General features: G+C 39.3%; 1 long non-coding RNA gene across 2 annotated transcripts in view; it reads left to right on the forward strand.

Moving 5' to 3' along the window:
• Positions 1-24,514, forward strand: part of LOC122161028 — a 256,600-nt gene that overhangs the window by 142,125 nt on the left and 89,961 nt on the right. For both annotated transcript variants that reach the window (XR_006169046.1, XR_006169049.1), the window contains exon 4: positions 23,623-23,695. This is a non-coding gene — a long non-coding RNA (uncharacterized LOC122161028). The remainder of the gene's footprint in view (positions 1-23,622; positions 23,696-24,514) is intronic.

Here is a 24,514-nt window from a genome sequence, read left to right on the forward strand (position 1 = left end):
TACTAAGCTTTCTGTTTCTGTACATGAATTAAATACTCTGAGAAAATATCATGCAGTGGCAGTGTTGAATATATTGTGTTTTGCAACTTCAAAAACATTTTCTAAATTTGGTAATCATCAAGGAAACTATATCCATGCCTGATTTCTCTATTTTAAAGGGAATTATCTCTGCAACATAGTCAATAAGATTAATCTACAGCCTGAAGTTTGTGATGCAGATCTGGAAGTATGGTATTTCTTGGGAGGAATTCAGCTTTAACCTAGAAATAGGTCATTTACTAACTGAGTCACAGAAGTAACAGATATCCTTTCCTTTTCTGGCATTTCTCCCTGTTTCCTCCATTAACTTTATCTTACCAAAATGCATTTATTTCTAGCACTTGAAGTATGCCAGTATGTTAAAATGCATTTGTCTGGCCGAGGCTTATTACATACTCAAGTTTTATTGTAATTGACAGTTCAGGGTAACACTGTCCCTTGCGTTTGGCATTGTATTTTCTGTAGAAATTACATTACATTATGCTGGTAATCTCTAACTGTACAAACAGAACAAAAAAAGGAGTGGTATTGTCCTTGATTCAGGAACAGTGCAAGGAGACCAAAGACCAAAGAACAGGCTTTGGAGTAAGAACTATTCAGAGCAGACATGTGGACAAATGCAAGAGCAGCTTGTCTTCCTGATGATGCTGGCCATTAAGGGTAGGAAAGCTATATTGTCCATCTGCCTGAGAGAACACAAAAGGAACCACAATTCACAGATAAGATTTGCAGAGATCGATAGCTTGCATGAATTTTGACTGTTAACATCATAGCACAGCATTTCAGACTTGATGACCGCGAGAGTTCAGCATTTATGAGCAGTCAAGTTTAAAACTTTGGGATTTGTAGGAGGTTAATTATATACTGCTTTATTTTATACAACTTGCATGACTTTTGTGATGTTTTAAATGATGCAAAAGGGAAATAGGTGTTCCTTATATGCAGGGAAAGATAAATCATTTTCCGTGGAGATGCACAATGATGTGGGTTTTTTTTTGAGAGTTGCAGTAAGTAAGGAACAGTAAGTGGAAGTGGGAGTAGGCTGGGGGAGCCTGGCTGTTCCCAGGTGCACCCAGTGAGGTTTCCTTTCCTGTCCTTTTCCCCGACACTTGAAAGATTTGAGAAGTGTGTAAGATTTAGCTTCATGAAAGGGCTTTAATTCTTTAGTGTTGATGGAAAGTCACTGCAGAAGGCCACAGGTATTCCTGTACTTTTAAAAATTCTTATTCAAAATATTTAGAGCCTAATAACTGAATTTTAGAGAAGCAGCAACTAATTAAAGCATCCTTATTTCGTTGGGAGAATTCAATATCTTTAAGAACTGATGCTTTATTGGGTGGATTTGGCATTGTCAGCTTGCTTTGGCTGTTGTTTTCTGACTGCTTCATCTACATTTTTCCTCTAGTTGTCATTGGTGTCAAAAGAGAAATAAGACAACTGATTCAAAGGTCAGAGACATCATTTCAGATTTGATGAGTCAGTGACAATATTGCTCAGAGAAGTAGCCCTTGGCAAGTTTAAAAGTACTGACAATTTTGTTGGAGAAATGGTTGCAGGCAGCTATGAAGGAGGCTTCTTTCTACATATAGATAAGTAATGAACTAAAACTTATAGTGATCCATGCAACAGATGTAATCTGGGATGAGATTTGTCCTTAGTTTTCATAGGCTGAGTAGTGATGAAGGACAGAATATTACAGCTGTTACTGTTAAGCGGTCATGCTCACCAGCAGGCCATAGGGAGAGGGCCTAGGCCTGGGTCCAAATCCCACTCCTTACAAAATTAGCTCTTCTGCTGCCCTGCTCAAACATAGTCCCGTGCAAAAGGGGCCAGCAAGGCAGAAACCAGAAAATGACACTGAAATGTAAACCTACGTTAATAAGGACACAACACCTAAGTAATACCGCTATCAATTATCTTCCTCCTCAGAATGGAGGTACATCTTAAAATGAAAGTAATGAGCAGCATAATGTTTCAGACACTGTGGGTCCCCCGCTGGCAAAAGTTATGTGCACTGCTCCACACCATGGCCCCTCCATTCATCCTTTAAACATTGGAAACTCTAGATGAGAAATTGCCATAAAAATGCATTTCTTACATGGGAAATCACTGACTGCGTTACCTACTTTGATTTGCAAGAGTTTCACCAAAAATGTCCACATCAAATTTTCCTGTTCATTGTAGAGTCTAAAACAGAGAAGGGAATCTTTGATAATATTAATAAAAACTTCCCTGATATGCTTTGATTCTTGCCTAGAGTAAGAAGCTGCTCATGTAAAAAGTAGGTCACTGAAATAATTGCTGTACTGAAAATAATATAGCCTGACAGTTGTGGGGTTGAGGTACTGTATGTCCATTGGACTGTAGCAGGTTGGGAGCCTGAATTAACATAAAGATGGAAGTCTTTAGGATTTAACGCTAGTTGTGTGCTTCTGTCTTTCCTCCCATAAAAGGTGCTTCCTTGTCAGCTAGGTGAGATTTATTTTCTCAAGCTGTCTATATTACATGATAATAATAATAATTTACAATGTTTTTTGCAAGTATTGCTTTTTTTTTGTTTTACCAGACTCTGTGCATATATATTTTTCCTGATTGTTCCTATTGTCCAATTAACTAGCACTTAATTGCTCTAATTTGTGCACAAACTTTTAAGAATATAGGTTTTTTTCCTTTTAATAACATTTGAATTCGCTTATATAATGTGTTCATGTTGAATAAAAAAAAGACAAAAGGGGTATGGGAAGAGGAAAAGGGCGGTGCAAAGGCCAAATGAAGGTCAGACTGGAAAGTCTTTGTTGCAATAATTTGTTATATAATAATAATAATAAATAATAATAATAATAATAATAATATAATTTGTTGCAACCATTGCTTTGTATGATAAATACCTGGTGATATACCAGTGAAACAAAGATTTGACTATGAAATACTTTTTACCTAAATTTGTTATCTCATGTCAGTTGTGCCACATTTAAAAATCAATCAATCAGTCAAAGGACTGTTTTAAACCTACTAGTAAATATGCTAATTTCTAACTCATTTACATGGAGCTATGCCTTTCTGTAAGGATATGTAAATCAACAAGAGAAGAAATCTCTACAAAATACAGGGCTGAGCTCCAAACTGTAGGTTTTACTGAGGATATTAGACAAACAAAACATGATTGTGGCTTTAGAGACAAATACTACTGCTTCTTATGTTTCGCTATTTTTTTTAGAGAGACAAAATCTCCAGTGTGTTAAAGCACCATTCGCCATGAATTATACATTTCTTCTTTTTTATTTGGCTACGGTGCTTTTGTCATATTGAGTCCTCAAGATACTGGAGATGTATGTACAATATGCTGAGATTTTTTGTTGGCTGCATGCACAGTTGTCAGTTCAAGCTTTTTGACTTGTTTTATACATTTATATGTTGACTAGATTATATGCTTTTTTAATGACAGTGTTAATTTTTTAATTATTCTAGTATTTGTGGATAGCTCTGGTGCATTGCTCCTGCCTAGACTTTTTTAAATTATGAATTTGGTGAATTAAAAAAAATTACTGATTTAAATCTGTAAGGAGTGATAGCACAAATGTGTCCTTCAGTTAGCTTCCTGGCTTCTCTTGCAGAGAGATACATGAATGTGCTTGTTTTGATGTCACTGTTGGATTAAACATTCTAGACTCCTTTTCACTGGGCCATGCCTTCATGACATAAAGATGCATACTTGTAACCCTCAGCTGTCCATCAGTAAGTCTGTGCTCTCCTCAGTTGCAACTCCCACTAAACTCTCTGCATGCTAATGAGGTGTTTGGTAACTTTAAAAAAATAAAGGAAAAGACAGAGCCAGATAACCTCCAAAGCTGCATGTGCAATCTAGTTCTCATTATGGTGTTATTTAATTACTGACATAATTTCAGCTTGAAGGGACAACCCTGCAGTGGTTAGCAGCAGAGCCTGGGCATGGGCTCCATGCTGTGTTTTGCCAGGGACTTCTTGTCTCACATACTCTTTATCTGAGCTTCTCTGTCTTCTCCACCTGTAAGATGAGCACAAATGCTCTATTTCACTGAAATGTTGTGAAGCTAAGTAGTCTTTTGTGCAGCATTCAGACACCCTTTTCACGGCAATCAGATAAGAATCAGAGATCATCAAATGGCAGAAAATGGACTTTCTCTGCCACTGAGAGGACAACTGAACATAAAAATATTTTATCATTCTCACAAGAATATTTGCTTTAGCCTGTAAGGAAAGGCATGGTCTTACTCAAAAAGTGCTTTCTCTGACCTCTGCTTCCTTTTGTCCTAAGCAATTTCCGTCATCTCAGATATCGAACATTCTTTTGCATAGCTCTTCACAATCACTCATCATCTGTTACCCTGAGTGTTTTGCCTGTGCTTTTCTCTGCCCTGGAAAAACTACAGATTACAAAAGAAGTATTTTTTTCTGCTTTCCAAAAGCTTAACTCATGCTCAGTTGTTCTATCCTAGCAAGTCAAAAGAGGCGAAACTCTTCTACTTTATTAGCTGCAGCACTGAACTTTATGGTTCACCACCATGTGAGTTGTTTCCAGGTCCAGCTCTGCAGTACTTTTTCAAATTGCATACCTACTGAAAATAATAATTACCTTGATTAGAACTGTGCATTCTACTTTTGTGTATTTAATGTATTTTGTTTTGTTTTGTTTTTTACTATCATCTTCTGCAGTATGACATAAGTTTAAATCATGGGAGTTTGCTATTAGCATGAGTAATATAGAATTAAGTGAGTTAATGCAAGTTAGGTATCATAGCTCGTGTCAGGATTTTACCTTGTTACAGTACTTCAGCTTTTCTTCTGTCAAAATATGTAGCTGTGATTCAGAGCAATTATGAACACTCAGAAGCTGTAAATTACTATTATTTTGACACGTTTGTCATTGCTCCCTTCTTTTTAATTCCACGGTTATTTTAACTTTCTAGTCTTCTTTTCTGAACCACACTTTTTGTTTGTATTCATTCTCCCTGTATTGCTAAAATCTGGAGTAGAAAACTTTGCATCTAGCCTGAGCTTCAGAAGGGGACCTAGCTGCTGGGGAGGGCAGCTCTGGGGCAAGCAGCAGAGCCAGGCTTACGATCATGCACAGGACATGCTGCCTTCCTTGTCCTGGGCCTGTACACCATGGGGGCTGCTTCACAACCTGAGCTAGAATTGCATTAAAGCTCTGTATTGCAAAGTACAGCTGCTACCTGCATGGGAAGGCCAGTGCTCCATGGTGTGGATCATGAGAGAAGAGTTCTCCCCAGCCTTGGGGATCCCTAAGGATCGCTAAAATGATATCAATGCAGCTATTAACAGAACATGTATGCAGACTGGGAGAATAAGTGTAAACATGCAAAGAAATCAAGATCAGCTGAACTTCTTGCTACCACTTATATTACTGAAGAGTTTACATATAACATTAGGAACCTGTAACCCTGATCTGTCTATATTTTCTTTATAATAAACCAGGGATAATTTTAAAATGTATTCAGCTGCTCAGAGCAGTTTTCTTTTTAAAATGACACAAGTTCTGTAATTACAAAGGTGATACTGAGCACAGTGTAATGGTATTTTAGAATGTACTCATGGCATGGTAGGAAACAGCAAACCTAAACATACAAACCAATATAGGAAGCTTCCATGCTCTATTCAGTTGATACTAGTAAGTTGCAAAGAGTTCTTAAAAATACATCACATTTTTACCACTTCAAATCATGAGTAGAATTGGTTTGTGTTCATACCACATAGTTCCAAGTTTTAACCTCTTGTTCTGTGTTTTAAAGCATGCTTTCTTTATTGATTTCTATAGATATGCTCAGATAGTAGAACTTCCCATAGAATGAAATTTAGTGATAACTATTGTGCACAAGTACCAAGTCTCAGTTTTTGCTTGATATTCTAGTCTCCTGTATATGATCTGTCTAAAATGGGGGGAGTGGAGAGGAGGAGAATAAGAAATACAAAACTAGATTTGAATTGGTATTTTTCTTTGGGAAACTGACTTGCAAAACTTCCCAATCTGTTGCAGGGTTGTGTTACTGTAAAACTATTTTCTTCCTGATAAACACGGAGGGTCTGTGTCCTCGTGAGGATATTCCAAAATGCTGCAGTCATCTGCACCATGCAGGACTGTGATAGTGAAGGCACGCACAGAGGCACCCTGCGGGAATGCTAGCTATTCCCAGGATGGCACAAAAGATGTGCAATGAACTGTAGCAGCTGAGGCTGACTGACAGTATTACAAGGTGCTGCTGCTCTGGCAAATTGTACTCAGTATTACAGAAGCTGCAAAGATTGCAACTGATCTTTGCTGATTAGCTGTAGATATCTTGCAGTTGGTTATAGTTCAACTTAGCAGCTTGTACAGATTCTAGCAGTAGTTGCTTGCAGGAGTGAACCAAATCCTGTATTAATTCTCCCTGTCCTAGACAGCCCTTCTCTCCTATGTGTACATGGGACAATGAGATAGTGAAATTCCTCAATTTTGCTTTTTTGCGAAAAGATTTTGTAGAGAAATTCCAAAATACTGAATGATACACTGTCAGCTTTGTAATGCAGACTACTGAAGGCAATACACTAGCTATGTGCTGAAGATAGCAACTAAAGCAAAAACAAAAAAGAGATGCAAAAAATAAACAGGTTTGGCTTGACCTTGAAAACAAACATCCTGTTTTCATTTGTCTTTGCCCGTGCCTTGCAAGAGGAGGAGGAGCTGGGCCATACCTGCCTGCTCTGGCAAATTTGTGCTGCTCAGGCCAGCACTGTGATGACAGAGCAAATCCACCTTGCTGAGCTGCGTCAGGATGAAGCCAACCGTGCCCTTGTGCATTCATGCCAGAATTGCTTGTGTAGTGCAAAGTGAGCATGTCTTAACCCTGCAAAGGGCTGGGACTGTGCAAAAGTTGTTAGTCTCTCATGATAATTAGATTAGTTGAAAAAAACAGCTTGCAGTTAGAATAAGCCAGGAGGTTCTAGGCAGTTCCTCTCAACCTCTCTGAAAGTTTTTCTTTCTGAAAGTTTTTTTGAAAAAAAAAGTCAACATCATTGAAAAGCAAAGCCATTAAGAAAGAAGTGGGTCAGCTGTTTAGGAGGCATTGCTTATGTGATGTCCCAAGTGCATTGAAGAAGTGTTTTCCCGCACAGAAAAAAAGAAATGTAGAAGTCATTGGAGAAGATAAAGATTTCTTTGCTAAGAAAGAAAGAGAAATTGGGAGGGTGAATCACAAAAGAGTTTGAATATAGATTTCAAGACCATGATCAACAAAAATCAGCATGAGCTGTTGATAAAGTTGACAAGCACATGGCTCTTTCTCATTTTATAAATATCTGTAGTAGCATCATAATTACTAGCTGATATTCATTGTTCTTTCCTTGACCAAAAAGTTGTTTACTTGTTGTCTTGGAATTATCAGTGCATTGCATTCTCGCCTACACCAAGAACACCAAAATTAGCTCATATTCAAATAAAGTTGAGTTGTAGAAATGCAATGCATACTGCAGGCTGTCATCTCTCCTTGCAGTTTCATTTGCAGCATGGTTAGGTGGATGTTTGCTACAGCATTTGTTTGACAATAATCAGCTACATTAAATTTCCAGCAGACATCTCCACTCTCACTCTTTGCTGGGTAGCTAGAAATGTGGGACTAAATTATACAAGTACGGGTAGCAGCTTTTGTACTGAAATTATTTATCCATCCACTTGGACTTGGGGAAAATCACTATAATGGAGGACAGAAATAAACTAAATTAAGAGAATTGAACACTGAACATGATTTCCATGGTGAACCTGCAACTATCTAATATTTATATTTCAGAAAAGTCTTAGGTCTTAAGTCTTAGGAAAATATGACAACATTTGAAATAAGGGCTCTAAGTCAATTTTTATTTGCAGTGCTCTCACTCTGATGCTTCTCTGGACTTTGAGGCTGCTCCTAAATACCAAACCCAGGACTAGCCTAATGCAAAAAGCTGCTCAGAAGATATGAGTCTCTGCAGTTGTGTGCTGATTAGCCATGCACCGGTGATTTTCTCTTGTTCTTAACAGATTAACAGATAATAAATTAACAGATAATAAATGGGCCATTTTCTCAGTGATATTGAGGTTTGGTTATCAGGATGCTGGAGGCGGATGGTTCCTGGTAGAAGCCTGTCAGCCCCAGCGCTCGTTTCCCTGTTGGATTGTCAGAGCTCTTCTTTTGACCTTCAAGGTGCAGAACAGGGCTCGTCTATTCACTCGAGCTTTCGCCTGAGGAGAGGAGACTGAGGGAAATCAAGCCTGCTCTTGGATCACAGTCTATTTGGCTTGACATTGTCAGGAATTGTTATATATCACCGCAAATGTTTACTTAGCCTGTTAGTGAAGCACACTTTATAGAATGAAGGATATATAAAAGCAGCATGTGTATGTGTAAAGAAGGAGACAGTTAAATAGCACTAGGGCAGAACCAAGAAATGAAAGAAATTAAATGTTCTACCGTAATCCACCCCAGTGTGTCTGCACTGACAATTATTTTCCATTGGTTTTGAGACTAAATTATGTCTGCCAAAGTGGAGGAGTTTAGGTATTGAAAATAATGTATTTTACCTTTATAACACGCATTTAGATTTGAAAGAATACACTGCGAGTTGCCTGGAAGAAGCAGAATTTGCAGAAGATTCATCTGCTTCTTCCTGGCACACAGACTGTGCCAGGAGAGCTGATCGCAAGCCTGAGGAGGAGGGTGTTGGGCAGAGGGGCAGGTCCATGTCACCAGGGTGCAGCAGGGCTCCTGAGGGACAAGGGAGCTCTGAAAATGGGAGTTGACATAAAAAACAGAAGTTTTGTCCAGTAAAAGTAGTAATTCCCAATTCTATCTCTCTCTTTTTTCTAGATGGGAAATTTCTTTTAATAGCAACATCAGTTCTATTTCTCGTTGGAAACAAAATAGCAAACAGCTAAATCAAAATGCCCAATGAATTTCCTGGGGGAAAAATATTAAAGAAATACTCAAATTTTTGAGCAGGAGGAGTTGCATTTTCTGATAAACTTTTCTTATATGCAATAAATCTGGAAGGAGTCATCATGGAATTAAGGAAAAAAATCGTTTTTTCTCTGCTTTTACAAAATATATTCATGGAATTTCTTCTTACTCCCTAATCTTTTCATTCATATATACAGGAAGGGCAATACTGACCTACCACTACTCTTTACCCACAGCAGCAAGCCACTGTGAGATCAGCGTGATAAGCATGAAGTCCTGAATCTGAGTGGCAAGATCTTACACCATCCTTGTGCACTGTGTGCCACAGTGTTGTCTTGTACTAGAAAAGCCCCTTTCACAGTCTCTGTGGCACGAGACCTCCTCTGTCTCATCCCATCTGAATCAAACCAGCTACAGCTGTACGACTGCAGCTAGCACAAAGCGATGCAAATGCTCCTTCCCTTTTCCCATCACCCAGAGTAAAAATAGAGCACGACTGGATCAGACTACTGGCTAGACCATCTGAGTGTGGATTTAGGGAATGAGAGAGATTTTGAGGTTTTTTTTTAATAATTCCAAGAGACTATTAAAATCGGCTTAAATGTAAAATTTCTGAGAAATTATTTCTGTGAGTAAATCTGATCGATATAAACTTTACATCCATCCCCCTTCAAACACACTTGGGGAGAAAACTCATCTCTGAACATGCCTTCAAACATTCTGAAAGTGCAGATCTGAACAGCCTGGTTATTGCTAACATATAATGTTGTTTAAAAAATAATAATTTACCATGAATTTTTGTAGGCAATGTGTTAGGAGAGGAATTAGGAAATACAGTGAGTAAGAAATAGATTAGCTTAGGCTATTATAACCAACCTAAATTTTTTAAATGGCTCTCCAGTTTATCTCTCCTGCAGCTGTATCAGACCTTGTAATGGGATTAGACTCTGCCTTAAAAAAGCAATTCTTATTTTTTCTGAGTCCTAGGCTTCCAGCAGGGAATAGCATCCCAGTTATTCCCCAGAGAGACTGCAGTTTATTAATGGCAAAGGGGAGACACCTACGGAGACTAAATCAGCGTGAACTGGTTTCAGCATGATAGGAGCTGGTATGTAGGGTGTGCTTTGCAGAACAGCCTGGTCCTCGTTTTGATCAGATACAAATAGCTGGTACAGGACTATATGGCTCAGGATCAGTCTGGCTGAGAGCTATAAAAATCCTTCCTACTCGCAAAAAATGAAGGAATATATTGTTAAGATAAAAAGAAGATAAAATCCTATGCTTTGCTACATCTGACCTAAGAACAGAAACACATCACAAGTGCCCCAGTAAAGTGTAGGTGCTAAGGTGCCCCAAAATGATGAAAGTCCCCAAGTTCAGGTTTTCAGTGATCTCAGCTGTTAAGTTACTGCCACACTCTTTCTGTAAATTGTAAACTGAGCATCCTGATTATAGAGGAGTCTGGCACAGCTGGCACTCAGAACTGGGGAATCAGATGTCTGCCGATATTAATAAACAAGCAGGGGGCAGGATAGAATCTGAAAGTAAATAACAGTTGCTGAAGCTGATGAGGATACCTTCAGAGAGACACAGAGACATGCCCCGTCTAGCAAATGGGAGTACATCTGGGTTTCAGTAATCTTGGTCTAGTAAGGTGCTTTTTTTTTTTTTTAGCAAGGCACTTCATTGTGTACATTGCTAAACATACCGATGTTTGAATCTTGGAAGCTTGGACAGCATGCAGCACTCAATGCATGCACAATATGCTCCTGTAGTGCATGCAGCACTCTTTCCTGCACGCCAACAGGATCTGTCGGGGTCACATGCAAAGCACCGAGAACAGTACTGTCATTGCTCTTAGTGATTTATTTTGCTCTTGATTTAAGCAGGATTATGAATTGAGGTTAAATTGTACATCTCTTTAATCCCTATTGTGGGTAGTTTCAGGACAGATCTGCATGTGTCAGGAATTCTTGGTAGAGTCCCTGTTTGTCATGGATGAGGGCAGGGGCTGCACTACGCTGCCTGTTCTAAAGACAAACTGAGACATGTTGTGTGGGCTTGATCTCTGGGATGACCTGGGTAATTCTTTGTAGAAGTGGCAGGTTTTCTTGCTAGGCCAGCATGTCTTTGGAAGGCTGTCCTAAAGCACAATTAGGAAAAGCTGTGGCGTTGTGCCATTTTTCAGTGTTTCCATCCCAAATTTAAGCAGGATCTGAAGAAAATGCCTATTAGTAAGAAGAAGAATTGTAATCTCTGTATTACAACTATTTACATTTTCATGAAGAATTTATAAATGTGAATAAGTCTGTGTGTGTTTTTATGTGTATATACATATATGCACACACAAATGTATGTATGTGTTACTCTGACTCCAGAGATAATACCTACTGATGGTCCTCATCTGGCTTAAGGAGCTGGCATGACCCTGACTGCAGAAGCAGGAGCACAACTGGGACGGATGATTTCATGGGGTGGGACAGCATCAGCTGACACTGGATTGTAGCAAAAGAGTCTGCAACATCATCATCTGTTATTGCTCCTTTGCACAGTGCTCAGTGTTAGAACTTGATGTCGAATATGCTTTGAAAGTTCTTTTGTGTTTGTTGAACACAGCAGTATGCGGGGACTTATGCATTAAGCATGACAATCTGGTTTTCAAATAGATTCTGTCCAGGATTTATAAGTCCCAGTCATCCTTTTTATTCACACATACACACAACAAACACTGCTTTGGGGTAAGGTAGACCCTCCTGATTTATGTTTTATCTTTTTTTTCTTTTCTCTTGTCATGTCACTGATTCCTCTGTAAAATAAGTGTATTGAGTGAATGCACTGCTGAATACGCCTCAGGTCATCCAGAGAAAGCATGTATTTGCAAAGATGTGAAACTATAATTTTCATAAGCAATGTATGCATTGGAGGGTACCACTTTTAGTAGAAAAGGGACTGACAAGATAGGCTTATACATCTCCATGGAGTTCATTTTATGATGTCTTTCTAAAAAGCTAGAAAGTGTTTGTCTTGTATTCATGTATGATTTTTAATGAAAAAAAACATAGTCAGTGTCCAGCCATACAAACAGAAACACGGACATGAGAACTGAGCTACAGTGAGCTGCTGAGCACAGAATTGAACTCTAGCCAACTCCACCCCCATCACTGTCTTAAAAACAACTGGCTTCAGTTTTACATTTCCGTATTAGTCTTGTGTTTAGATGTGTTACACAGGTCTAAAAAGAAATGGCAGGGATTAAAATTGCCTTGAAATTAGGACTTTCAGTAACAGGGGCAGTGGCTTCAGCTAGAATCACAGAATCACAGAATCACAGAATCACAAGGTTGGAAACGACCTGCAAGATCATCCAGTCCAACCACCCTCCCATTCCTATCAGTGCCACAAGCTACTAAACCATCTCTCAGAGCTCCTCATCCAGGCGCCTCTTGAACACTACCAGGGACGGCGACTCCACCACCTCCCTGGGCAGCCATTCCAGTGCCTGACCACCCTTTGAGAGAAAAAGTTTCTCCTAATATCCAACCTAAACCTCCTCTGGTATAACTTCTTGCCGTTTCCTTGGGTCCTACTATTTGCCTGGGAGAAGAGGCCAGACCCTTTTGCACCACAGCCTCCCTTCAGGAAGTTGTAGAGTGCGATGAGGTCTCCCCTGAGCCTCCTCTTCTCCAGACTGAACAATCCCAGCTCCCTCAGCCGTTCCTCATAAGACTTGTGCTCCAGACCCCTCACCAGTTTTGTTGCCCTTCTCTGGACACTCTCCAGGGCCTCAATGTCTTTCTTGTAGTGAGGGGCCCAAAACTGAGCACAGTACTCAAGGTGCGGCCTCACCAGTGCTGAGTACAGGGGGATGATCACCTCCCTGCTCCTGCTGGCCACACTATTTCTAATGCAGGCCAGGATATCGTTGGCCCTCTTGGCCACCTGGGCACACTGTCGGCTCATGTTCAGCCGAGCATCAACCAACACCCCCAGGTCCCTTTCCTCTTCACAATCATCCAACCACTCATCCCCAAGCCTGCACGCTGCCTGGGGTTGTTGTGGCCAAAGTGCAGAACCCGACACTTGGCCTTGTTAAACCTCATCCCGTTCATCTCAGCCCAGCAATCCAGCTTATCTAGATCCCTCTGCAGGGCCTCCCTGCCCTCAGGCAGATCGACACAACCTCCCAACTTGGTGTCATCTGCAAACTTACTCAGGGTACACTCAATCCCTTCATCTAAGTCATCAATGAAGATATTAAACAGGATGGGCCCCAGTACCGACCCCTGGGGGACACCACTTGTAACAGGTCTCCAGCTGGACTTCACTCCATTGACCACCACCCGTTGAGCACGGCCCTCCAGCCAGTTCCTTATCCAACGGAAGGTAAAACTGTCCAAGCCATGGGCAGCCAGTTTCCGCAGAAGGATACTGTGTGAGACCATGTCAAAGGCTTTGCTGAAGTGTAGGTAGACTACATCAACTGCCTTTCCCTCATCTACCAGTTTGGTCACCCAGTCGTAGAAGGAGATGAGGTTGGTCAAACACGACCTGCCTTTCATGAACCCGTGCTGGCTGGGCCTGATCCCGTGGACAAGCTGTGTGATCTCTCCCAGGAGGATTTGTTCCATGACCTTCCCTGGCACTGATGTCAGGCTGACAGGCCTGTAGTTCCCCGGATCCTCCTTACGGCCCTTCTTGTAGATGGGAGTCACATCAGCAAGCCTCCAATCCTTTGGAACCTCTCCAGTCAACCAGGAGCGCTGGTAGATAGCCGAGAGCGGCTTAGCGATCACCCCCGCCAACTCCCTCAGCACCCTAGGATGAAGCCCATCCGGTCCCATGGACTTGTGACTGTCCAGATGGAGGAGGAGCTCTCTAACTGTCTCCACCTCGATCTCTGGGGAGATATGCTGCATGCCAGCCCAGATATCCAGATCAGGGCACAAAGTGCCCTGAAGATAGCTGGTCTGACTATTAAATGCAGATGTAAAGAAGGCGTTGAGGACCTCAGCCTTCTCCTCGTCATCTGTGGTCACATTCCCTGCCGCATCAATTAAAGGACAGAGATTATCCTTGGGTTTTCTCTTGTCATTGATATATTTGTAAAAGGATTTCTTATTCTGCTTTACTACAGTGGCCAATCTAAGTTCACGATGGGCTTTCGCCTTCCGGACTTCCTCCCTGCATACCTTTGCAACTTCCTTGTAATCTCCCCTAGTAGCCTGTCCCTTCTTCCACAGGACATAGACTCTCTTTTTCTTCCTGAGTCTTGACAGTAATTCCCGGCTCATCCACACCGGTCTTCTCCCCCTGCGGCTCGCCTTACAGTATTCAGGGACAGCCTGTTTTTGCGCCTTTAAGATTTCCACCTTGAGGAGCGTCCAGGCTTCCTGGACCCCTTTACCCTTGAGGAGCAACTCCCAAGGGACCCGTGCTACAAGCGTCCTGAGCAGGTCAAAGTCCGCCCTCTTGAAGTTCAAGATAGTAGTTTTGGTAGTCACCCTTCTGACAGGTCAAGGACAGCACAGTAATGTCCTGGTGGAAAAAGATAAAAGAGTGAGAGTAAGAGAATTTGAATGCTCAGGCTGAATAGGAAGCAAATAAATGTAATGTCATTGGCAGGACAAGGAAAAATTCCAAGGAGAGAAAATGAGAATTATTTAAGAGTTGTCTCTAAAAAGACAGCGCTGCTGCATAAGAAATACACAGGCTGTGAAGTAAATGTCTGCTCATACAGAAGTAACCACACACTTAGCTTGACATATGCCCATTTGCTGCAGAACTTTCTTGTCCTCCTCATTTCCCTGGCAGCTGGGCAGTTGCTCCAGGAGGAGAGAGATTTTCTGTGTGACAGGTTCTGTCCATCAACAGCTTCCCAGATAAGAGTCGTGGTAGACCATCAGGCTTCCCCCAACTGTTTGTTAAATTTTAAAGAGTTCTGGGACTTTCTAGTAACCAGAACCACTGAGCATGCTAGCTATTGGGTTGGGTTTAAAAAAAAAACAACTGGGTGGGTTAAAAGAGGTTTGAAGTGAAACTGGGACCCAAAACGTGATCAGGAATGGTTTTACTAGTTGGAAGCAAGACAGGAAGAAGGATGGTAACAATGTTTTAAGTATTTTTTTTTTCTTTAAATGTGTTTCTTTTTTCCAGCTGTCAATGAACACAAGAGATAAAACTTATAGTCAAAAAGAGGGCCCTTCTTTCCATTTTTCAGGCCAGAAGGAAAGAGAAGGCACTAATGGAAATGCTGTGAGAAAGCCAGTTATCAAGATAAATGGGGCAAATTTTAGGCTTAAATTCAAGATTTCAAGAACAGTCATCTAAATGTAATTATTTTCACCACCGTCCCCACTTCCAAAATTCCTGAGCACTCCTGCTGTGTGATCAGTAGCTTTGAAAATTGAACCATCCAAATAGCAGTTTAAGTGTAGCAATAGAGTTTCCTTATAAAACTGAGAAAACCTACTCAAGAGATTCAGTTAAATGTCTAACTTTTTGAGGGTAATTATCCTAAACAATTTTCCCAGCCATGCAAAACTACAGTGTCATTTATGGTATTCCAACATGTTTCAGAAACTCTTGGGCATCAGCAAAGAGGAACATGTTATTTGCGAAGGGCTCTCTAAGCGAAGTTGTTAGAGCCAAGAACCTCCGAAAGTACTTTGAAGGAAGGAAGGGTTACCAGAACTTCAAAACCTGCTTGGATTAGAGATTGTACAAAATCAAAGATCATTATTTTCCTGCACTCATTTTTCTGTTTATATTTAGCATGGCATTCTCGGCATCAGTAACTCTTCGTTTTACTGCTATTTAAAATAGACCCCATTGCATGTGAATATTTGATTTGATTTTAATATTGTCATAGTACTCCTTGTTAGTCACAGGGCTACAACGCTGCTTTATTCCTTTAAATATGGTTAGAGGACTTGTTTAGTCTAATTTATTAAATGCTTAAATCCTCCTAATTTCATAAACAAATGCTCTGGCATACTTTTTCATTTTAATGTAGAAGCTCCTTGCATGCAATTGTTGACTGAAATCACTTTCCCCAGTGACCCCCAGGCAGCCTTGATGTATCACATCCCTAATTGCTGACTGTGAGTCCAGAAGTCAAAAGCAACAAGAGATAATTGTTTTATTTTCAGTCTTTGTTTTAATTTGCAATTTTGAAGTTAAATGCTTCCAAAGTTGCCAAACAGTGCTATTGCCTTTTTAATTGCCTAATGTGAGAAATGTTTGCCAAGTGCCTTACTAAGTGAAGAAATACCACAATTTTCTGATTAATAAAAGCCTTCTGTAATTTAATCTGAAGTGCCATACTGACCAAAGGAAAATGTCCTTTGACATGGCCTCTTTTACAGTCTTTGATTACTTGAATACTGCTATTTATCTGTTTTAGATCTATTTACGTTCAAATAAATGCTTTAACAAAAATAAATAAATAAATAAATAAAATAAAATTCAGCCTTGCATGTGGAATATGTACAGATCCCAGTGATCTTCTGCATGACTTGAGCTGCTTAATTGTACTCTTAGTTCTAAAAATGGATGAGTTACACAAGGGAACACTAGCCTGTGGCCATGGTTGAAAGTGCAAATATTTCTGTGAAATATTCAAATGTGAACCCAAGTTTTCCAGAATGAAAATGGAGATTTACATATTTGATAAGATCTGGAAATGGCTGTGTGTCATGTAGTGGACCTGTTGTCATGTAAGTCACAGGAAAGCCATGGACACTAGCAATAAAATAGATGTAGTACACAGGCAAGTATTGCTGAAAGAGTAACACAATGTTGGCTGTCAGTGGAAACTGTCCACTTCATTCTAGTTTTAGTTACAGATGACAACTGTTCAAAATGTTATGAGTTTCTATTTGACAAGCATTTGGAAGGAAAATCAAATTTTTCTCGCGCAGAAGGGGAGGTTAGTTGTCTCAGAAGAAGAACATTTCTTTATTCCTAGACTCTGATCTGGATGGAAAAGAATGATCAACTTCATCTAAAGTCTGCAATAATTTGATTCTTATCCTAGTTGAAACTGGAAATTAATGATAAATTATTCTTATTTATTTATTGCTTTTTGTTCATGGGTACTAACAAATTTCACAAAGATAGGAAAGTGAATTCACAGTGATGGATAAACTGAAACATAGCAAAGTTAATGGCTGTTTTCTCAAGGTTTTAAGGAGATGTAACTGCCAGTGAAATAAATTTATCTGCATTCTAATATTTTTCCTAATAAACTTTCAGTAACTTACCTGCTGGGGAGGGAAGGATGACAAAAGGAGGTGAGTTCTGTACAACAGAAAACATTTTGGAGGGAGTTTGCCTAGGATATGTGGGGGGATTTGTTTATCCATTACTGTTCAATATCTTTGACCAGCAATGGGACAGAGGGTGGGATCTGCAGTCTACATACCATGGTTTCTTTCCTGCTTTTATGTAAGACTAGCAAAATCATCTTTAAGCTCCGAGTTGGGTGCTATCCTCTCCCAGGCTCAGTCCTGCAGCTGTGAGCTACTTCTGGGCAGGCAGCAGCCCTGGCTCCTCTGCACCCCTCTACGCAACAATCATAGAATCATAGAATGGCCTGGGATAAAAAAGACCACAATGATCATCAAGTTTCAACTCCCATGCTATGTGCAGGGTTGCCACATCCAGCCTGGCCTTGAATGCTTCCAGGGCTGCGGCATCCACAACCTCCTTGGGCAACCTGTTCCAGTGCATTACCACCCTCTGTGTGAAAAACTTCCTTCTAATATATAACCTAAACCTCCCCTGTCTCAGTTGTCAATCATTTTGAAGTGATTTGTGTAAAATTAGTGATATGTGATTAGCATTTCTAAAGGACTGTCATTCTAGGCTAATCAGGTGCATATTAAAATAATTATGAAAAAACATATGTGGAGAAGCAGAGAAAATAAGTCTTGTTAGTAAATCGGTCTTAGGAACAAAACTGCTGAAGGCATCATGATATTTGAGAGGAGATTCCTGGTTATGACCGTGGGTAATAACAATTTGGGAATCATCATTGGCAAGGCTAAGTTCAACTTTGCCAGTAAACAAATCCATATGACTAAAAAATCATTCACTGTTTGAAAATGAGGTCCAAGTTCCTCACAAGCTGGAAAATGCACTCCTGACTATGCATGTATTAGCTGTCCAAGTGCTCTTGTTGGCACTAATTGTATGATTTGGGGATCTGTGGTAAACACCAACGTGAATAACACAACTTGTGACCACAGTGGTAAGCGTTTGTTACTGTACCATCATGGATGTTCAAACTGTCATGCCTCTCTGCTGAAGAATGTTGGAATTCCTTTACAAATTTAATAATTTCAGTATCAGTTTCCTCACTTGATAAGAATTACCTCTGTCATCTGAAATCCATAGTAATCTTCCTCTTAATGCTAATGTAGGAACTCATCTTGGAACTAAATATTGGTGGTTGTTCTGATTATGAAATGATTACTTGAGGTATATATGAACATAATAAAATCCTATCCAATGCTCATAAATCTGTAATCGATCGTGAGCTAAGTCATAGGGGAAAAATGTAAATATTGATTGTACTTGGGAAGTAGATGGCAATATTTTACTTTTCTATCTCCAAAACCTAAAACCTCAAAGTTAAGTAAAAGAACCTTAAACTGATTTTAAAAAAAACAAACATATGGGATAGGAAGAATGTATTTAAATATAGAAGGATAATTCAGCAAATGGAAATGGAAAAGTAGAAGTAGTATAAGGTTTATAAGGGAAGAAAGAAAGAAAACTAATATAAGCTCTGTGGTCAATATAGAATGGTAATAGATTAAGAGTAAAGGAACAAAGCCATTATATTCCATTACTAGATGTAAGGGCAATGTCCTTACTGCAGGGAGGAGAGAATGTGTTCGATAAATATTTCTGTGGTACAACTAGGAAAGAGGTAGATGATGTATTCACGTGATAGCTTGATGAAAATTTTTCCATTCCTGCAGTTATTAAGGAGCATATTAAAACAGCACTAGCTACTTTAATAGCAACAGATTTCTTCTGGGAGTTTTAGAAAATGTCTTTTTGGATAGTAACTTTTATTTTTAATAGTTCTTGGAAAGCTGTGGAAGTTTCAGTGGCCTAGAAGAAATCTCATGTTGTCAAATGGTTTATAGGTCTTAAGAAACAACAGAATGACCCGCATGGCATTGCTTTGGTATAGGATGAAACAATGTTACTGTAAATAATATTGTTTAACAGAGGCTCCCAGTTTCTGTTAGGCTAGTTCATTTTATTTCCGAAATTGTAACAATAAAATTAAAGTCCTAATCTGTTTTGTAAAGCCTTCATCTTAAACTAGCACAGAAATTTGATGACCAAGTTGATGTGACATGCATTAAAGGAATTTCAACAGGCAGTAGCCAAAACTGAAGTGTAACCAGGGATTCATCGCAGTACCTGTTTCCCTCTGAACGTTTGAACCTTAAAGTCCCATTTCATCCATACCTACTTCAGCCAAGTCTATATTAGATGTGATAGTGTAGAAAATATCAAAGCACTCTGACTCTGAAAGATAAGAAAATTGTAGCTAAATCTAATAGACTATAGCGAATGAATTTGTATCAGATGGATATAAATTAGGATGCTCACATAGTAGGAATGATGTGCCCTCTGTGAACAAGGGAGGTTTCCCAGGACTACTAGAGGCTGCTCCAAAGTACATCAACCTGTACTACATCAACGAACAGGCCAGCATGTCCCTCAGACACCCTTCTCGCCTCCAGCAGTTCCCATTTGTACAGAATCTGATTCAGGACTATAAAGGTCCCATAGACATCACTACTATCAGACAATTACTCTGCATTTTCATTCTTAAAACAACTCAGTATGCCCAGCTGCAATGCATTTAAAGAAAAAAAGGATGATTACGTTGACCAGGAGCACCTGATATTTCAATTAGGATATCAAGGCCAAACAGCTTTTAAATCCCATTTGAAGTGCTTAATTTGTTAAGAGAGACTTTGTGTAAAAGAAATGTAGTCCTGATTTTACAGGGAATAGCTCCTTGCAACAGGTATGGTGAAGGTGATCATGCTTCTTGTAAAGGGTGGTACTTAGATTTTCCTGGGTTGATTGTAGAAAGTTGAAGCGCTTTTACAGCAGTCTAGGTCATAGTGATATAATTATGTAAGTATGAGTGAGCTACTTTCTTTACCCCAAATGACTGGCGCAGTTCAGAAGACCACAGACTGTGAATGAGCTATGATATTCAAGAGCTCTCAAAGAGGAAAAAGTTGAACTTGAATACACTATGCTATATTAAAAAAAAAAAAGTTAAAAACAGCTTCATACATTGTAAGCTTTAGCAAGTTCCACAGATATTTTTGTCCCTTCTGTTCCATCTAAAGATATGCTCTTTTAGAGTGGTTTTAACTGATAGCATTTTTAGAGCTTTCTTACTTATTCACATGTAGGAGCATAACAGCCCTGTATTTTGTGTACTACTATCTTTTGTTAGGACTTTCCTTATTTGTTGGCTAAGGAAAGTGTACAGATTCATTCAAGATGGAGAAAGTAGATTAAAAGACATATTGTGTCCTGTAGAATTAAGATATTTTATTGTTTAATCTGAAATAAAACCCATTTAGACAGATATTAGTTTTCCTCTTTTTGTCCAAGGGAGCATAACACCTGACAAAAACAATCTTGATGCATCTACATTTGGTTTTGGTTTGGAGACAGAACAGTGGTTCTAAACAAAACAAAAACATTCAGATATAGATAATTAACAATATTTTTTCACAGAAAGATGGCTTTTCTCATATGCGAACAGAATTCTTTCTTAGAGTCTATTTGCCTTAAAATGCTCACCTCACCAAATAGTTTAGAAATTCTAAGGACAGCAGAACTCATTTTCCAGCTGACTTCAGTTCCTTGTGTAGCTGTGGAAGAGAACTCTCTGATCCTTTTTTGAAATATTTAATTTATATCTTCTGTCTATCCATGCATAATGATAGCATTTTTGACATGTCTTATATAAAGCACATTTGTAAGAAACCTGCATCAGAGTTTGTGAATCTCATGGACTCTCTGTGGAACAATTGCCTATGAAAACAATATCTAAAGATCACTTCAATTTTCCCCAGATTTATTCTGCAGTATGTCGTAAGAATTGCATTTTTATGCAGGTTTTGTTTCCCAACCTAGAATAAATTAGGCTTTATCACTGAAGGAACGTACATGAAATCAGTGAAGGGTTTTATCATTTCATTAATATTGATTGTACTATACATCATATGATGTTTCCAAAACCAATTCTGCTGGAAGCACTGGAAAAAAAAAAAGACTCCTTCAAGATGCCTTACAAAGAAATGAACAGATGGGTTCAGGAACACAGGCATCTCCCCTGCCTCACCAGCGCTCCTGACACTGCCCCACTCAGCCAGCAGTCTGGCTCTGCTCCATGCTTGCACCAGCAGCCACAGTGTGTAAATGGCCACCAGTGCTCAGTAATAACCCACACTCCCATGGTAAGGAGTGCATGTGCATTGACTCTATCTCTTGAGGTCCCTTCCAACCCCTGCAATTCTGTGATTCTCTGTAGTATAATTTCAGTCTTCATTCTCTAAAGAGTGGCTTTTCTATAGTTTGTCTGATTTGAACAGTGATGATAAATGTTTGCCACTTGTTGCTGGAGAATGTCTGTCTGTTAGGCTTCAGCAATACAACATGTGAGAGCACTTGTATGGATTTCAGTGCGACTGGTTTAGCACTCAAAACAGGGACACGCGGTTTATGTTAGGCCAGACTGCCTTGTTTCTTGCACTGTAAGTTGAGGCTGTGTGGGCTAGGATCCAGTCTTGCAGTTACACTCTGGATAGGCTGTTAGGCTTTGCATGCAAGCTTGGAGAGCGTCACTGAGATCTCAGTGTAGTATGTGCTATGTTTCTATAGCTGTTAACCATGGACATGCAAATGCATAGTAAGAACTGCTCTGCCTTCTGGAATGTCCTAAGGCTAAGGGATGCATTTACTTTACAACCCTACTGAAATCAGCTACAACACGTTCCTTGTTTAACTGGTCTAGAATTTCATCCCTATTATATTTTAAGTTTTTGAATGCAATTTGTTTTAAATATTCTTTAGCCACATTTTCTTGCCAATAGTATACACCACTAGGACTGGAGCTACATTAAGTCTGTTTTATTATGCACATTAGGTAAGTCTGCAGGCTGTGTGTCTCTGTCAAGAAGTCACAGGGAATGGTATAGCCCACTTATATGAAAGTATAAAATTATGTTGTTCTATTTTCTGAATGTTTAGAATTCCTCAGGAAGGATTTGCTGTAAAATAGAGGATTAGACAAAAATAATGTGCTTAGTCTTAGAGCAGGAAAATGCAATTTATGCCACTGCACTAGTTAGCTCATCAAGTTGAAGATGTTGAATTTATGTGACATATGTGTTCTTGTTGCTGCAACGCATTTAAAAGATTATGTTGAAATGGAACAAGATGCCTATTAAAAAAAAAATCAGGTTAAACAGGATTTTCAAATGTACATACACTCAGTGCATGTGAGACTAGTTAACAAATAAAAAACATTTATTTAAAAGCATTTCACCCATAGACAATTAAAATTTTTCTTAAAAGTTTGAAGCAGCTTCCACATTTTAATATATGCTTTTTATTATTAACTTGCACGGCCAAATTTGTGCTGGCTAGTACAGCTTTTAAAGACATTGCTTGTTGTAGGACTATGCATTCTCAAATTTGGTTTGTTGTAAGCCAGATCATCACTTCAGTCCTGATATACCAAAATACATGAGTTATGTTTGTACCATCCCAAGTGTTCTTCTTAAAGACAGTAAGTACTTTTTTTCTTAAGAGGTCAGTTTTGTACTGCAGTCTATTGCATGGAAAAAATTCCAAAAACCTCAAGCATTTGCATATAAATGCTAATGCTGAAATATATATTCTAAATTGCTCTCTCAAATAATTGAGTTTAAGCAGCTGTATGGATGTTTCTTATTACAAAACAAAACAAAACAAAAAAACTCACAGCAAATACCACCAGCAAAGCTGCAGTTTTACTATATATTCCTGTTCTTCAGCATGTACAGTTATACCTTTGAATTATACCAGTACAATTCAGAAGCATGAGCTATTGAGGATTGGACTAAATGATCTCCAGAGGTCCCTTCCAACCTCTACAGTTCTGTGATTCTGTGATCTGATTTTCATCCTTTGCTGTCAGGAGCCTATCATTAAAGTCTGAAAAGACATGCTTGATTTTCTGATGCCTGATCTTCTTTTTGCCCTGTAGTTAGGGCTGCTACATGAGAAGAATTAAATGCTTAAATACTGAGTACTCAGTGCTGAATTTGTCTGCTTTTGGACTAGAGTGTGAGACTTCTTGACTGTACAAAGTCATAAATGTACAGTCAAGTTAACTGGACTATCTCTTGTGCTATATATATATATATAGGTATGTATTTTTTTGGTACACTCTTACGTAACCTGTGGTCACAAGGTTATACCACCTTAGAAAAGTTGTGCAAAATGGATTTGCTGCTTATGTCACAAACTAAGATTGAGCTGCATGGGTAGACACCATTTGTATCCTCTCTGATTTCAGAAGTTGCATCCCCTACTATATGGCGAATCTCACATTAAGCTGAACAGGAAAAGAGCATGCAGGAGAATTTCAGGTAGGAAAATTTGTTTGATGCATGTTTGGTCATAAGAAAATAAATCCACTGTGTAAATCATTTCTATATGTAATTTTACAGTGAGTGGGATTGTTTGGAAAAGAGATTAAGTTTAGGCTAAAGTCTAGTAAAAAAAAACATGTTTTAATATAGCATGTTATCCTGCCAAACTCCATCGAAACTGTTCTACTGACATCACTGGAAAAATCTTGCTAATCTGCAGTTTTTATAATCTAAAGAACTGGCTCTGCCAGCGCAGGCATGTGTGCCAAAAGCCCCAGCTGGACTCTTCGTGCAGACACAGTTCCACACAGGTGTAGGAGGCTGGAGTGAGGATTTCTGACTTGCAGCAGCACAGACCATAATGTTTCCAGAAATGACATAGGAGTAGGGTCAGTAAGTTATTATTAAAAGGACTCTACTGTGCAAATGAGTGCCAGCACATGAGCTTTCTCTCCCAGGAGAGTCCAAAACAGCAGATTGCTTCCTCAACTTTCTGGGGCCCTCTCCATTTCTATGGAATATTCTACAATGCTCTCCTGTTACATGCTTACAAAATGCATACAATCAGCAAAGGAAATTTGTGTCCTGATATCAAACATACCTTAGCGCTCTTGTTCACTTCCCTGTTTGCAAGCCTTGTTTGTGGCTGATATTCTACATTTCTGGGACAGCCTGGTTTTGGCAAGCTAGCCTAATTGCTTTGGACATGTCATTTAGGTGCCTACTGATGTGAAGGGTGCCTAGTGGGACTTTTAAAAGGATGTGGCCTTCGGTGCTGTTAATGTATGTATGAGTTTTCAGACGCGAGGCAGGGGA

This window comes from Centrocercus urophasianus, unplaced genomic scaffold (genome assembly GCF_019232065.1).
Source record: "Centrocercus urophasianus isolate 14NV4802_14NV808 unplaced genomic scaffold, USGS_Curo_1.0 seq_18, whole genome shotgun sequence".
In the NCBI taxonomy this organism is placed as follows: Eukaryota; Metazoa; Chordata; class Aves; order Galliformes; family Phasianidae; genus Centrocercus; species Centrocercus urophasianus.